This window comes from Sinocyclocheilus grahami, unplaced genomic scaffold, assembly GCF_001515645.1.
Source record: "Sinocyclocheilus grahami isolate Dianchi unplaced genomic scaffold, SAMN03320097.WGS_v1.1 scaffold48.1, whole genome shotgun sequence".
NCBI lineage: Eukaryota > Metazoa > Chordata > Actinopteri > Cypriniformes > Cyprinidae > Sinocyclocheilus > Sinocyclocheilus grahami.
The window spans coordinates 1,402,102-1,417,867 of NW_015505227.1; positions in this window are offsets into that span (position 1 = coordinate 1,402,102).

Here is a 15,766-nt window from a genome sequence, read left to right on the forward strand (position 1 = left end):
GGAGCCCTAAAGCATGTGTGGGACAGTGGGCCATGAGATGACGCAGATACATGGGCATCTTGAGACTGGGGCACAGGGGCGATTAAGTTTCTCACCTCTGGATTTAATTAGTTTGCCCATTAAATTCAGATGCATGCCTAGCACAAGGCAGATCATCACTTCCTATGCTGCCCTTCAGCACTGGAAATGTATACCATGATTACTTAATAGAGATGCATTAATGGTATACATTTCCCACTTGGAAGCCTCAGATCTTATGTCCGCAGATTTTTTGCCTGTGCTGACATTGAAGACGCATTCATCTTGTTTGGTTGTCTCTGCAGGGAGATGTTTTCATAAATGTACAGTGGGGTACAGTGGGTTCCAAAGTCTGAGACCACTTGTGAAAGTGCTAGTGTTTTATATTTTATATATATACACTACCAGTCAAAAGGTTTTGAACAGTAAGATTTCTAATGTTTTTTAAAGAATTCTCTTCTGCTCACCAAGCCTGCATTTATTTGATTCAAAATACAGCAAAAGCAGGAATATTGTGAAATATTTTTACTATTTAAAATAACTGCTTTCTATTTGAATATATTTTAAAATTTAATTTATTCCTGTGATTTCAAAGCTGATTTTTGTTAGCGTCATTACTCCAGTCTTCAGTGTCACGTGATGCTTCAGAAATCATTCTAATATTCTGATTTGATGCTCAAAAAACATTTATTTTTATTATTATTTAAAACAGTTTAAACATTAAAAACTTTTTTTTTCAGGATTATTTGATGAATAGAAAGATCCGAAGATCAGCATTTATCTGAAATAAAAAGCTTTTGTAACATTATACACTATTCAAAAGCTTGGAGTCAGTATAATTTTATTTATTTTTTATTTTTTGGGAAAGAAATTATAGAAATTAATACTTTTATTTAGCAAGGATGCTTTAAATTGATCAACAGTGATGATAAAGACATTTACAATGTTACAAAATATTTATATTTTAGATAAATGCGGTTCTTCTGAACTTTCTATTCATTAAAGAAACCTGAAAAAATTCTACTCAGCTGTTTTCAACATAATAATAATAATAATAATAATAATAATAATAATAATAAATGTTTTTTAAGCAGCAAATCAGCATATTAGAATGATTTCTGAAGGATCATGTGACACTGAAGACTGGAGTAATGATGCTAAAAATCAGCTTTGCCATCACAGGAATAAATTACATTTTAAAATATATTCTTATAGAAAACAGCTGTTTTAAATTGTAATAATATTCCACAATATACTGCATTTTTGATCAAATAAATGCAGCCATGGTGAGCTCAAGAGACTTCTTTCAAAAACATGAAAAATCTTACCAAGCCCGAAAAATTGCAGGTCTGTTGGTAGTTCTGATTGTGTGTGTATGTTTGTACGTGTTTGCCATCATCTGTGACTGCGTGATGATGACCATATGATTGAGATGTTTTATCCTTTTCGTCATTGGAAAATAAAACTGGGTTGCGCTAGACAGCACTATTGGATGTAAAGTGATCCAATCTTGTGACAGCAGTAGAGTTTAGCCTTAGAGTTTAGTTTGTTCTTGGCCGCTGGGTAAGGTCTTGATTCTCATGCTTGCTTGGCCACTAGCACTGAAATCTGAGAAATACAGTCCCGACGGGTCTATCAGAATGATAAGCCATTGAGACATTTGAGTACCCAACCCTGATAAAATGTCTGAAGAGACAAGGAGAAATGTTGTGAGAAGTCGTGTGTGTGTAAGTCATGAGATGAAGACTATGTCCTAGATTTTATTTGATTAATTCATTATTATATGTTTTTATTATTTTATTCCTTTGTGTGATGTGATAAATGTATAAGATTCATTGAAAAATCCTGAAAAAAAAAAAATGTAAAAATAGAAATTTTAAGACTTGATAAAAATACAGAATTTAAGACTAGATAAAAATGTATAAGATGTTAAGCTGGTCAGTGATTTATTATTACTTTGAAATAATTTTTTTTTGTAAAGTTTTAAACTGTGATTAGGTGCAATTACAACCAACTTTTGACATTTAGAAGTTATTAGAGTTACATTGTAAAAAAAAACATTTTTCCAAGTTGTAAATAAAGATATCAGAGTATGTTTATAAGAAAATGCTATATCAGTCAGTTTAATTTGGTGTTATTTGCTGTTTCTTTGTAATTATTTGTAAAAATTTATGAGAAAATTCTCAGAAAAGTAAATTCTAAACCAATTGTTTTTGAGTGTACTGTAAAAACAGAGCAATGATGTATATGTTTTGATGTGTGCTTGATGCTTAATCAGTGTTGCGTTTCCACAGAGAATGATGGGGAATGTGGTATTGCTGCATGGGTCTGTCACATCAAAAAGTGGCTTACTGATTATGATTTCACATAATCAGAAAGAGCAGAATAGCTGTTGTTAAGGGTGGTTACTAATGTCAGAGGTCACAGGAGGGGAGAGCGGGGACACTGCCATGGCCATAACATTGCTGGAGTCCTTTCTTAGTATCAGTGCAGTGTTAGCAGAATTCGCCTGACGCTGTTGATCTTGAAATGGTTTTGCTTTCCTCATTAAAGGTTTAAGAATAGGATTTGAGGCCAGCAGCTATAGATCAGAATGCGTACATGAAGCATTTCGCTCCAATCACACAGGGTGAGGACGCTAGACAAGAGGCGATCGGTAAGCGTCATGGTGTTGAAGTGTGCTGGAGTAGAAGTGAGATATGACTCCACGAGAGAGGGAAAAAATAAACGAGAACACAACGTGTTCATGCGAAAGAGAACAAGAAGATAGAGATAGACTTTAGTAAAAGCTGTCTGTGTCCAAGGTTCTTTAAGGTTCTTTATGGCGTCCCTTTATCAGAGCTATGAGTGGTTTTATGGCAGGCCGCTGATGGATGAACGGTACTGTATTTCATATCTGAGAGAGCGGTCGGGGCTGCGCGACCCAGCGGCGGCGGGGTGATGGGCTAGTATAGTGCCCACTTGTAGCTGTGACAAAGTGTTGTCATGAACACTGTTGTAATGCTTGCTCAAAAAAGCTCTCATCGTCATTACTTGAACAAGCGGACACATTATTCATTGTTAGTCTTCTCTGAACACTGAACTGATTCGTTTTTAGTTGCATCACTTTTATTTTCTACTTGTTATCCACTAAAGACTCCAAAATTACAGTTATGTGGCTTTTGGTCTATGTTTGATAGCTTTAAGAATCCTTGTTAATGGCAATGATGTAATTAAAGTCTGTTGTCAATTATAAAATATACACTTCTGTTCAAGTTTGGGGTTGGTAAGTTTTTTGAAAGAAGTCTCTTTTAATGCTCACGAGGCTGTATTTATTTGATCAAAAATACAGTAAAAGCAGTAATATTATAAAATATTGTGACAAACAGCTGTTAAAATAACTGTTTGCTGTTATGCAAAGCTGAATTTTCAGCATCATTACTCTTCAGTGTCACGTGATCCTTCTGAAATCCTTCTAATATTTGGTCCTCAAGTAACATTTCTTCTTATTATCAATGCTGAAAACAGTTGTGCTGCTTCATATTTTTGTGTAAACTGAGTTATTTATATATTGAAATGAATATCAGTTTGTGTATACAGTTTGTTCCATCAGTTTGTGTAAACAAAAAAATGAATACATACTAATTAAATGAAACTGTGGTGAAAAATATTAATTCTAACATGAATTAAAACAATGAAAGCATGAAATAAATCATAAAAATATAATTATTTATGTATTAATAGAATACAAATTATTATGTATATATTTTTAATTAGGTTTCATTTAGTAATTAATTCCTGTTATTATTTAATCATTTTAAATGTATTTATTAGTTATATTTCTAGCTTTCCGAGAAAAATAACACCTGACAGTGTCATTTCAATCTCAAAATAATAATTAAATGAATAAACAAATCAATAAAATTAAAAAAATTAAAAATCCTTCCAAAAGTCTGTGTATAGTCTACATGTTTACAAATGACGTAATTGTGTTTTAACTGTGTATATGTATGATACATATTGTTAATTGCTAGCAATGAAATTAGCTTTAGCAAAGGAGTTGCAAAACAAAACAAAAAAAACCAACTCCCATTTTCTCACAAAAAAAATTAAAATGTCATTTCTATGCATCATTTGAAATATGAAAATGAAACTGTCACTTTTCCAAAAAAAAAAAAAAACATTTTCCCGAAGAATTCCAATATCTCAGCACCCCAGCCTAGATTTAATCCATGTTCTCTGTTTTATTTATTTTGTTTCTCTGTTTTCTTTTTGTTTTCTTTTTGCCCCATTTATCCACTTTCTCCAATTTCCCTGTTTTATTTATTTATTTATTTTTCACTTTGCTCAGGTTACATTCCCTCCATCCATGAGAAGATGATTTTTCTTTTGAAAAGTGGATGGCATTTTGAGCTTTTGCAGTATGTTGACTAAAATGAAAAGTATGATCCTAAACAGCTCTTTGGAATAGGAAGTCCATGTTACACGGTGCACCACTAGCCGCTACAGACCCAGTTTAGCGCTTCTGCTCCTGTGACTGGTGGCATTGTCAGCACAGTGAGGAGTCCATGACTAGTGTAAATCCTCATTGACCCTACATAACTGGTGCCTTGTTCTGCCGGGTGAAAACACTTGTTGAACATGTTGCCATCTGGAACTTCACTCCTGTCTGTTTATTGTCAGGCTGGATGTATCAGATTTTCTGACTTTAATGGCCTGTTTTGATTGCGTCTGTGTCAGGGAGACGCTAGTTCTCAGGTCTCACCTCGGGGCCCCCTGCTTCACAGTATATGGTGCATAGCGATTCTGCACAAGCAGAAACCATGTCTCTGATCTGCTGACTGGGAGCTCTGGTGGCCTTGTTGGCTGTCACCAAGTCTGACACAATTTGTTAAAAAACGTTGATGGGTCATTCTGCATATGGCGTCCCTTTAAGAGATAAAAGAATGAAATGACATGAGCTGTATAACATGATCACCATCTTTAAAAATTGAGATTCAAAAAAATTTAATAATGTGTGTGTGTGTATATATACATATATGTAATGACCTTCTCCGACTCCTTCCTGCTGTTCACCTGTGTGCTGTCGCTGTCATTTGCACGTGGTGGTTGTTTTGGTCCAGTCATTGACTACGTTTACATGGACATCAGTAATCTAATTACTTACCTTATTCTAAATAAGACAATATTTTGATTAAGGTGTTTACATAAGTGACTTTTAGAATATTCCTTTCATGTTCCTGTTTTACATGTTATAGTACAAACCCGATTCCAAAAAAAGTTGGGACACTGTACAAATTGTGAATAAGAGTGACTTTTAGAATATTCCTTTCGTGTTCCTGTTTTACATGTTATAGTACAAACCCGATTCCAAAAAAAGTTGGGACACTGTACAAATTGTGAATAAAAACAGAATGCAATGATGTGGAAGTTTCAAATTTCAATATTTTATTCAGAATACAACATAGATGACATATCAAATGTTTAAACTGAGAAAAATGTATCATTTTAAGGGAAAAATAAGTTGATTTTAAATTCATGGCATCAACACATCTCAAAACAGTTGGGACAAGGCCATGTTTACCACTGTGTGGCATCCCCTCTTCTTTTTATAACAGTCTGCAAACGTCTGGGGACTGAGGAGACAAGTTGCTCAAGTTTAGGAATAGGAATGTTGTCCCATTCTTGTCTAAAACAGGCTTCTAGTTGCTCAACTGTCTTAGGTCTTCTTTGTCGCATCTTCCTCTTCTCAGATCGTATTTTAGTGTTGGGTCGTTCTTGAACGATTCGTTCATTTTGAACGAATCTTTATTGTGACTCGGGAAGAACGAGTCGTCTCGGGGAATGATTCGTTCAGTCGCGCATGCGCAACCTCCTAAAGGTTCTGTACTGGAATTAGTCAAGTAGTTCACCTGTTTCGAGTCGTTCGTTCATCACGTGACAGCCCCATAAGCTTACCCTATGCAGTCTGAGCCGGAAAGAGACTTAATAATAATAACCAACTCTTTATTACCTTTGTTACAACATTCAGTGTTATGGAAAATAACCATCATGACAGACACACATTTATAAAATGTAAGAAGTAAAAAGCTACAATTTGAGACCAGAAACGCATCACGTAACTGTAAGAGTAAATAGTAATTATAATAATGATAATAATAATATGCACCCGTTTGTAAGGAAGCTTGTAAATTAACTAATTTCTCTATCCAATGCTGTCACGTCACGTGACAAAAGAACGAACGATTCGAAAGACTCAAGAAATGAACTAATCAATTCTCTTTCCGGCTCAGACTGCTTTAGTTAAGTTTACGGGGCTGTCACGTGATGAACGAACGACTCAAACCCGAAGACTTGTCAGATAAGAAGTGAGCTAATCATAGACTGAGGACCCAGGTAAACAATTAATAAATCTTTTCTGTTTCTTATAGCAGTTTTGTATTGTTTGTAGTGTGATCAACGTTTGCGTAAGTAGTAGACGTGTTAGGGAAGTAACACGTAACATTTTAATTATATTTTGCTGAAATGAACGAAATGACTCAAAAAAAGATTTGTTCATTTTGCTGAACGAGACTCAAAGGTCCGAGTCGGTAAAATGATCCGAATTTCCCATCACTATCGTATTTACGAGCTAAATGCACAAGAACGCCAGCACAAAGTCGTAATCAAAGTCGTAAAGCAAACGATCTGTATGAGTTGGGGGCGTGTCAATGACTACGTTTACATGGACATCAGTAATCTAATTATTTACCTTATTCTAAATAAGACAATATTACGATTAAGGTGTTTGAGACACTGCCACTCTGAGAGGCTCTTTTTATACCCAATCATGTTGCCAATTGACCTAATAAGTTGCAAATTGGTCCTCCAGCTGTTCCTTATTTGTACATTTAACTTTTCCGGCCTCTTATTGCTACCTGTCCCAACTTTTTTGGAATGTGTAGCTCTCATGAAATCCAAAATGAGCCAATATTTGGCATAACATTTCAAAATGTCTCACTTTCAACATTTGATATGTTATCTATATTCTATTGTGAATAAAATATAAGTTTATGAGATTTGTAAATTATTCCATTCCTTTTTTACTCACAATTTGTACAGTGTCCCAACTTTTTTGGAATTGGGTTTGTACATAGTTCGATTAATGGCACACGTCATTACGTCCCCACGTGACGCAGATGCTATGTACAGTTTTGGGTGTTTCGTTTTTAATTTTATGAAAGCTTCAAGTGCAGTTAATTATTTGTACGTGCATACAGACGACGGCGGTGTTGAAGCTCTTTTATTTGCCGTCAAACGGTTGACCACTGCCGTGTGTGTATCCTGTCGCAAAATGCGGCGAAAAGTCCTACACGACGGTAATAATGTGATTAAGGTGTTTACATGTCTATTCTGCACTTCAGTAATGCGACTAAAATAGGAATAATCCACGTCTTAATTCGATTAGTGTTTACTTCGATTATGACTTTAGCCGGATTAAGTTCAGCAAAAATCTCTGTTTACATGGTAGATTCTTAATCAGAGTATTGTCTTAATTGTATTAAAAGCGGAGTATTGTTGTCCATGTAAACGTACTCATTGTCGTCCACACGTGGTGGAGCAATCAGCACTAACATGCGGCGCTGCGTCCTATGTGTTTTTCTGCCGTATGGATGTATTTTGAGTTTTCAGTCTCCTCTAAACTCTTCTGCACTGTTTTCAGGATCCTCAGGAGAGGAATGAATTATTTGTATGTGGACAGTGAGGCCGGATTGGGAGTGCTAGACTGGACGTTTCCAGTTATTCCTCTCAGCCCTCTGTCTTGGTGGATGTGTGCACAGGGAGCGCCACACCACTTCATTCACCTGACTTTTGTGTTTCACTTTTTTGCTGGCTTTGTGATCTGAAGTTCAGAATAAACTCTCTCTTTTGTTTGAACAGCATTTGATTCCTCCGTCCCTTTCCTGACACACGCATAAATAAATAAATGGGTACTTACTATTCAGTCAGGATCCATTGAAAAAGTAATGATGTGACAAAAGATTTATATTTATAAATAAAAGCTGTTCTTTTGTACTTTGCCATCAACAAGTCTTGGGGGAAAAAAATCAACATATACACACACACACACGTATATATATATATATACACACACACACACACACACACACACGTATATATATATACAGAGGGGCAAAAAAGTATTTAGTCAGCAAATTTAAATATATTTTATATTGTAGTTTATATTTCAATACTGTTTAATATGTAATTCTTTTGTTTATTGTATATTTTATATTATATTATATTTATTATATATTATATTACATAGTTTTTTATAAATATTTTCTTTTAATTTATTTTATTTATTTAGTCATTTAGCAGACGCTTTTATCCAAAGCGACTTACAAATGAGGACAACAGAAGCAATCAATTGTAGTATTGAAACAACTAAAAACAGATCCAAAACTAAAAGCTAAAACTTTATAAATACTACTTATACACATTTTAAAAATAAATAAATAAAATAAAAATGACAAATGCATACAACAAAATTTCAAAACTTAACATTTAAATGAGAAACAAAAAATAAAGCTAAAAACAATTCAAAATATTAAAGAACAAAAGGTATAAGAGTATAATAATGATTCTAACATAACACTAAGCCAAACACCACAAAAACAACTACATATATGTGTATGTACAACCGCACACACATACACACATATATATATATATATATATACATACACATTTATAAATTCAATATATATATATTATTTCATTTCCATTTAGTTTGTCGAAGTATTAAAATAACTCCAATTAAATAAAACTAAAACTTAATAAAAGTTATTTTATTATTTAAAGACATAATTAACTAAAATTAAAATAAATAACAAATACAAATAATACAAATCAAACGACAGTAGTTTATCAGTAATCCTAAAAAATAGCACTGCCAAACTTACATGCTAAAAAACAACAACTTACTGACACGTTGTAAGAAATGGTTATAAAAACTGAAACAAAAGTGAAACAAGTAGTAGGAAAGAGGAGAAATAAAAAGCGATACTTATCCTTTGCCGGTGTCCTGCCCGGTGGAGTCGCACGGTAGAGTCGATGGTCTTTACACTCTTCGGTCTTCACACGAGGAGGCCATCATGCGACGGCTGTCGTGGTAAACTAAGCTGTTTTATACCCGTCTAACAAAATACTAAATTAATTCAGCTGGACACACTTTCCTTATTTTTTTCCACAACAAATGGCCAAGCAAGCGCAGACACTGACAAGATACGCGATACAGAACGACACCAAACGCGATATCAGCACGTCTCCACACAGTAAACAATATATTTATATATTCACATTTTTTATAATTATATTTTATATTTATTTATTTGTTTTATGTATGTTTTACATATACATACATACATACATATATACATACATACATACATACATGTATATATATATATATATAGTTTTATTTTATCTTAATATTTTATTTTAATTAATTTAATTGTGAGACAATGCTTGTGAAATTATAAAAATGTATAGAAAATTGATAGAACTTATTAAATATGACAGTTAACTAATTGAAAATGATAATATTTGAGAATAAAAGACCCCAAATGAGGATAAATCAGAGACATTACTTTGGCAGGTGAACATTGCATAAAAAAAATAATATGATGAGGACATGAAAAGGTACTGTTTAACAGGAATGACCACATCTTTCTTATTGCCCCATTGGCTCTCGGTCTCTCTGAGAGTGAGAAATGAAGAAAGGGAGACAGAAAGCATAAACACAAGCATGCGTGATCAGAAGGAGACCAGATTGGCACAGTGAAGCCCAATAGTTGTGGGAAAACATCAGCCGTCATCCATCTCTGGCAGCCGAGATGAAAAATAACCTGACAGGAGCATGTTTAGAGGAGGGAACAGTTGAGGTGGCTTGTAGTCCAGTACATGTAACCCAATCTAACGGGTTTACAGTCCTCTCGAAGGCCCTGTCCCAAATGGAGCACTTGATGTGCATTTGCAGTCTTGCAAGATTAAGAAGTCCACAAGAATGTATGGTGTACCATTTGACATTTTAGGCTTCAGAAGGGCATTATGTGTCCTTGATGTGGCCTTTTACCAACCCCACACTGATGTGGGCAAAGTGTGGACTCACAGAAGGAGTGAAAGGGCTCAGGGTGGCATTTGAGGAGGGGAAAAATTAAACTTTCTGCTTGTGCAGTGAAACTGGTGTGTACAGTGTGAAGTCTTGATAAAAGATAGGGAAAAAAAAGAAAGATTATGTTAAAAGAGACATTAATGTGAGCTGCAGTTTGTTCTGGAACAGAGGGCGCAGAAATGTGTTTGGTGTATGCATCTAAATATCACACACACACACACAATTATACACAAATTTATATATATATATATTATTCAGATATTTAGATACATCATAAGTGACAGTAAAAACATTTATAATGTTACAAAATATTTATATTCTATAACTTTGTATTCATCAAAAAATGTATTACAGTTTCTACAAAAATATTAAGCAGCACAACTGTATTCAACATCGATAGTAATAAGAAATGTTTATAGAGCAGCAAGCAAATATTAGCATATTAAAAATGATTTCTGAAAGATCATGTGATACTGAAGACTGGAGTAATGATGCTGAAAATTCTTGCTTTTAAAATTACAATTTTAAAATATATTCTAATATAAAATGGTTATTTTAAACAGTAATAATATTTCATAATGTTGTTTTACTGTAAGTAAGTGTGTATGTGGATAGACAGACAGACAGACAGACAGACAGACAGATAGATAGATAGATAGATAGATAGATAGATAGATAGATAGATAGATAGATAGATAGATAGATAGATAGATAGATAGATGGTGGATGGGGAGGAATTTAACAGGAGGCGGGGCTTGTTTATCAGCACAATGTAAGCGAGCAAACACATGGCAGGAATGAGTGGAGTCACCAGTAACCCGATGCTGTACGGGGTGATGGCCTACAGCAGCTGCTGAGGTACTGCATGAGTCCTCAACTTCGATCACTCCCAACTTCAGCCCGACACTCTAAATCATAACAAGTTCATTAAATTCACTGTAGCACAATCTGAAGGACCCAAACACCTGTTTGCCAGAGGGTGACAGCTGTATGAATCACCGGAAGGCGTTCCGAACATAATAGGCCTCATTAGAGACTGTGGGTCATATCACATTCCTGTCAGAACAGGTGAGTCTGTGTTATGTAACAGCAGAATGACCCAAACTCGCCTTTGGATACTGACCAGTGCTTTAAAGGGGTCATATGATGCGATTTCAAGTTTTCCTTTCTCTTTGGAGTGTTACAAGCTCTTGGTGCATAAAGAAGATCTGTAAATTTGCAAAGACTAAAGTCTCAAATCCAAAGAGATATTCTTTATAGAAGTTAGAGTCAACCACGCCTACCTAAAACGCCTCGTTCTAACACGTCCCCACATATCTACGTCACTATGTGTAAATATTAGCATAATGCCGCCCAAATGTGCACGCAAAGAAAGAAGGGGTGGTTTCAGGAACAGCAGTAGTGTTGATGCAGCCATGTCAGGGAGACGCTGTGTGTTTCAGTGCTAAAGCAAAACACTTTATTTGGCCTTCCGGAAGTAGATGCAGTTAGGAATCATTGGTTAAGATTTATTTACAACAGAACAGCACAACCCAGATGTTCGAATTTGTGCAACGCATTTTATGGACGACAGTTTTTTTGAACCTAGAAGAGTATAAGGCTGGCTGTGCACTGGCTGACAATCTGGCGCTTCTGAATCAATGACTGTAAGTATGTTTTGTTATTAGTTTAAGTATTTGCTATTGACTGTTCAAATGCGGAGTTTTGCGCAGCGCAGAGTAACGCGTCGTGTGTGTGTGTGTGTGTGTGAGGGGAACAAGGTCACATCACAGGAGAGTGAACTGCCTGTCAGAAATCATAGCACGTCAACTGTCTTAACCGCGGCTTGTGTACTGCATCATCACTGTGTCTGTCACGCGACTCTGTTGCCCTTTCGGGCTTGAACTGATGGTAAAACTAATGACATTATTAGTTTCAAAGTTGATATTTACTTTGAAAGCTGAATCTCGCGATTATGGTAAGGGTACATTTCTGACGCGTGCTTGTGGTGTTCGGCCAATCACAATGCACTGGGTCAGCTGGCCAATCAGAGCAGACTGCGCTTGTCAAGGGAGGGGGCTTTGTTGAAAACAATGTGTTTGAGAGAGGCGGGGCATAGAGGACCTACAATAATGTACAGTATTTGAAAAATAATGTGTTTTTTGAACATTAAAGCATGTCAACATATTCTGTTACACCAAATACACAAAATAATGATCTTTAAAATAGCATCATATGACCCCTTTAAGTAGCGGCATAAACACAGGTCTCAACACCCAGCACATGGATCAGTGGGCAGATTCAAAAGTGTGTCAAAGAACATCCATATGTTTTCTAAGTACATTTGATGGATTTTCGGAGTTGCTTTATTAAAAATGTCTACACAGATATTCTCCAGGACAAATAGTAGACATTATGGTTTGGGAAATAAACATTTGTCAGGGTAGCATAATGGTTAATAAAAAACCGGACGTACAGCCTGTTCAATGGACTGTATGTTGTTTAACAACAAATCGATTGTTTAACTGACAAAACATCTTTCCAAATCTCTTCCAGTAGACAAAAACTCCATAAAACAGTTTTGAAAATTACATGTGATCTAGGACATTTATACAATGCATGGCATTGTAAAGACCCTAAGTCTGTCTCTCAAAGCTTTGTTTTCATCCACATAAAAATCAATATGGCATATTACCTGACTGAGGTCTGTGTAGGTTTAAATTGCAATTATGCTCATTACTATACCCCATCCAAATACAAAAATAGCATTCTGTTATGAGAATTGGGATTTATTGTATTGTGACCCACTTAGACATGTGAAATGACTGGGAGGAATGCAAAATATGGCAGCGGTATTGGTATTGTATTAGCCAATAAATATGACTTTTTCCATTTTAAGCTGAATTTATACTATAGTCCACTGATCATGTGGAGTAAATTATTTCTAGTTGACCTACCGATTGTGAAAATGAAGTGTTTTTTAGGCTACTTAATTTTTTTTCTTTAATCCATGGCACACAGGCATTTTGTTTTTCTATTCTTAGAAATCCATCCACAAAAAAAACGTTTTTGGAAGGGATTTCAACCGTTAATGAACAGTGTTGGGCAAGTTACTCTGAAAATGTAATCAAATTACTGATTACTGATTTATCCTTTTAAAAGTAATCACGTTACTGTTCTGATTACTTTATTTCAAAAGTAATTATTAATTGGTTACATTACTAGTTACGTTACTTTTTTCTCCATGAAATTTATGAAATCCCACTCCCGATAAATATTTGTTATTAAAGCATCAACATTCCCAGAACACTGTTATTTTTAACTAAAGCAAGCGGCTGCTGCGTGCATGGTTTGGCATGGCAGAATGCCAGCAAAGAGCGCTGCATTTATAATCTCTAAAAGACATCTCAGTTCATCGCAATCTCACAAATCTCTGTTATAACACAATAAATACATGCATAATGAATCTTTCATAATGTCTACAATTCGTGTGTTATAATGAGAGGATTCATGAGCACGCAAATTTCAGCACTGCATTGCTCAACGCTGCAAACACGTGTTATAGCCTAAATAGAAACTCTGCATACACTTACACCTGTTAATCGTTTATATTTTATATTAGTTCATGTTGTTTTTGTGCAATAGATGAATAAAAAAATTTTTGTTTTAGATATTTTATGTTTAGATATTTCTATTTTACTGGAGTCCCGTGAATCATTTTATTCTCCCGCATCCCACACACACACGAGTGTCTACCCGCCCGCACCAGCACTCGCACATCTTGTTGCGTCGGGTCTCGCGGGAGCAGGTCTCTAATCCACTGGCACTTGAGTCGACAGTGTGTGTGCTACATCCTTTTTACAATATCTAGATTATAAAACACTGCATTCTGTCAGCAATGTAACGCGGCAGTAACGTATAGAGACCTCGGCTTGCAACTATACTCTAATTACTATTTTGAAAATTGAAGAGAATGAAGAGGAAGCGAGCCTTCAGGAAAAGTTCGCTACAGTGGCCACATCCTACCCGTAGGGAGGTGACATGTGGAGAATCTAATATGGACTGACCTAGGGGGCAGTACTACATATGGAATAGGTCTAGAGATAATATGAAATAACGAAATAATGCTTGGAGACAGCCTTCCCTTTCTGCTGACCTCCATAGCAGCAAGGAGCTGCTCAGAGCCTCTGAAGCTCTGGGTGCAGTCCACGTTTATGCGTAACACATAAATGTCAAGGCTGGATCTGCCTCCTCCAGGGGCAGCGCTTGCCGGTTCACCACCTGGTCTCAGAAGGGAGTGGTGGCAACCTTGGGCATGTATCCAAGATGGGGTCTCAGGACAACGTGAGAGTAGGCCGGCCCGAACACAAGGCATTCTTCACTAACCGAAAATGCTTGGAGGTCCCCTACACTCTTGATGGAAGTGAGCGCAATCAGGAGTGCTGTCTTAACAGACAGGAACTGCATCATGACGTGCTGCGATAGCAGCAACATGCACTTTCAAAGTGAATGATGACAGCCTACGCTCCATCCTTTCTTGCAGGAAAGAAAGCACGACTCTAATCGAGCATCTCCGGGGGTCTTCACCAATTCATTAACAGACTCCACTTCAAAGCATAGGCTTGCGTCATATAGGAAGCTCTAGCTTGAGTGATAGTGTCTACCACTGCTGGTGTCAGATCACTTAGGTCTGTCACGTCCCATCCATGAGCCACACGTTGAGGTTCCAAAGATCTGGACGCAGGTGCCACATGGTGCCCAGCCCCTGAGAAAGAAGGTCCTTGCTCCAGAGAAGGGCTATCGCGAGGAGCAAAAGTTCTGAAAACCAGGTCTGGGTGGACCAATAAGGCGCAACCTGCAGGACCTGTTCCTTGTCCTCTCTGACCTTGCACAGTGTCTGTGCGAGCAGGCTCACTGGGGGAAAAGCATACTTGCGTAGAGCCCGGGGCCAGCTGGGTGTCTGTGCATCCATGCCCAGGGGGGCCTGGGTCAGGGTATAATACAGCTGCCAGTGGGAGGACTCGTGGGAAGCAAACAGGTCCATCTGAGCTTCCCCGAATCGACTCCAAATCAGCTGGACCGCCTGGGAATGAAGTCGTCATTCTCCGGGGAAAGTGAGCTGTCGTGAGAGCATGTCAGCTGCACAAATGAGCAGTGCTGGGGGTAACGCATTACAAGTAATGCAAGTTACGTAATCAGATTACTTTTTTAAAGTAACTAGTAAAGTAACGCATTACTTTTTAATTTAGAAGGAAATATCTGAGTTACTTTTCCCCCCATGCATTGACTGACAGCTCTTGTGTTGCCATATTGAGAGAAATCGGGATTAAGTGCCGAGACGTTGTGTGCACTGTCTGAACATGATGCTTACTGTAGTTCTACACTAAATATGAACAGATTCAATATTCCTCAAAATGAATAAAAACAGTCAAATGCAAACTCAGAATATTATACAAATGTGAAATAATTAAATATGTTAAATAAGACAAATATCATTTATGTATTTAATCCCATTTTATCAACCAATGTCTTTAATGCTGACCTTCGATGATCCAATTCAACCATATTAAGCAAAAATGACACATTTGTGTTTCATTTTTGTTATTGTTGAATAGTGTTGAACTTTCTTCTCCT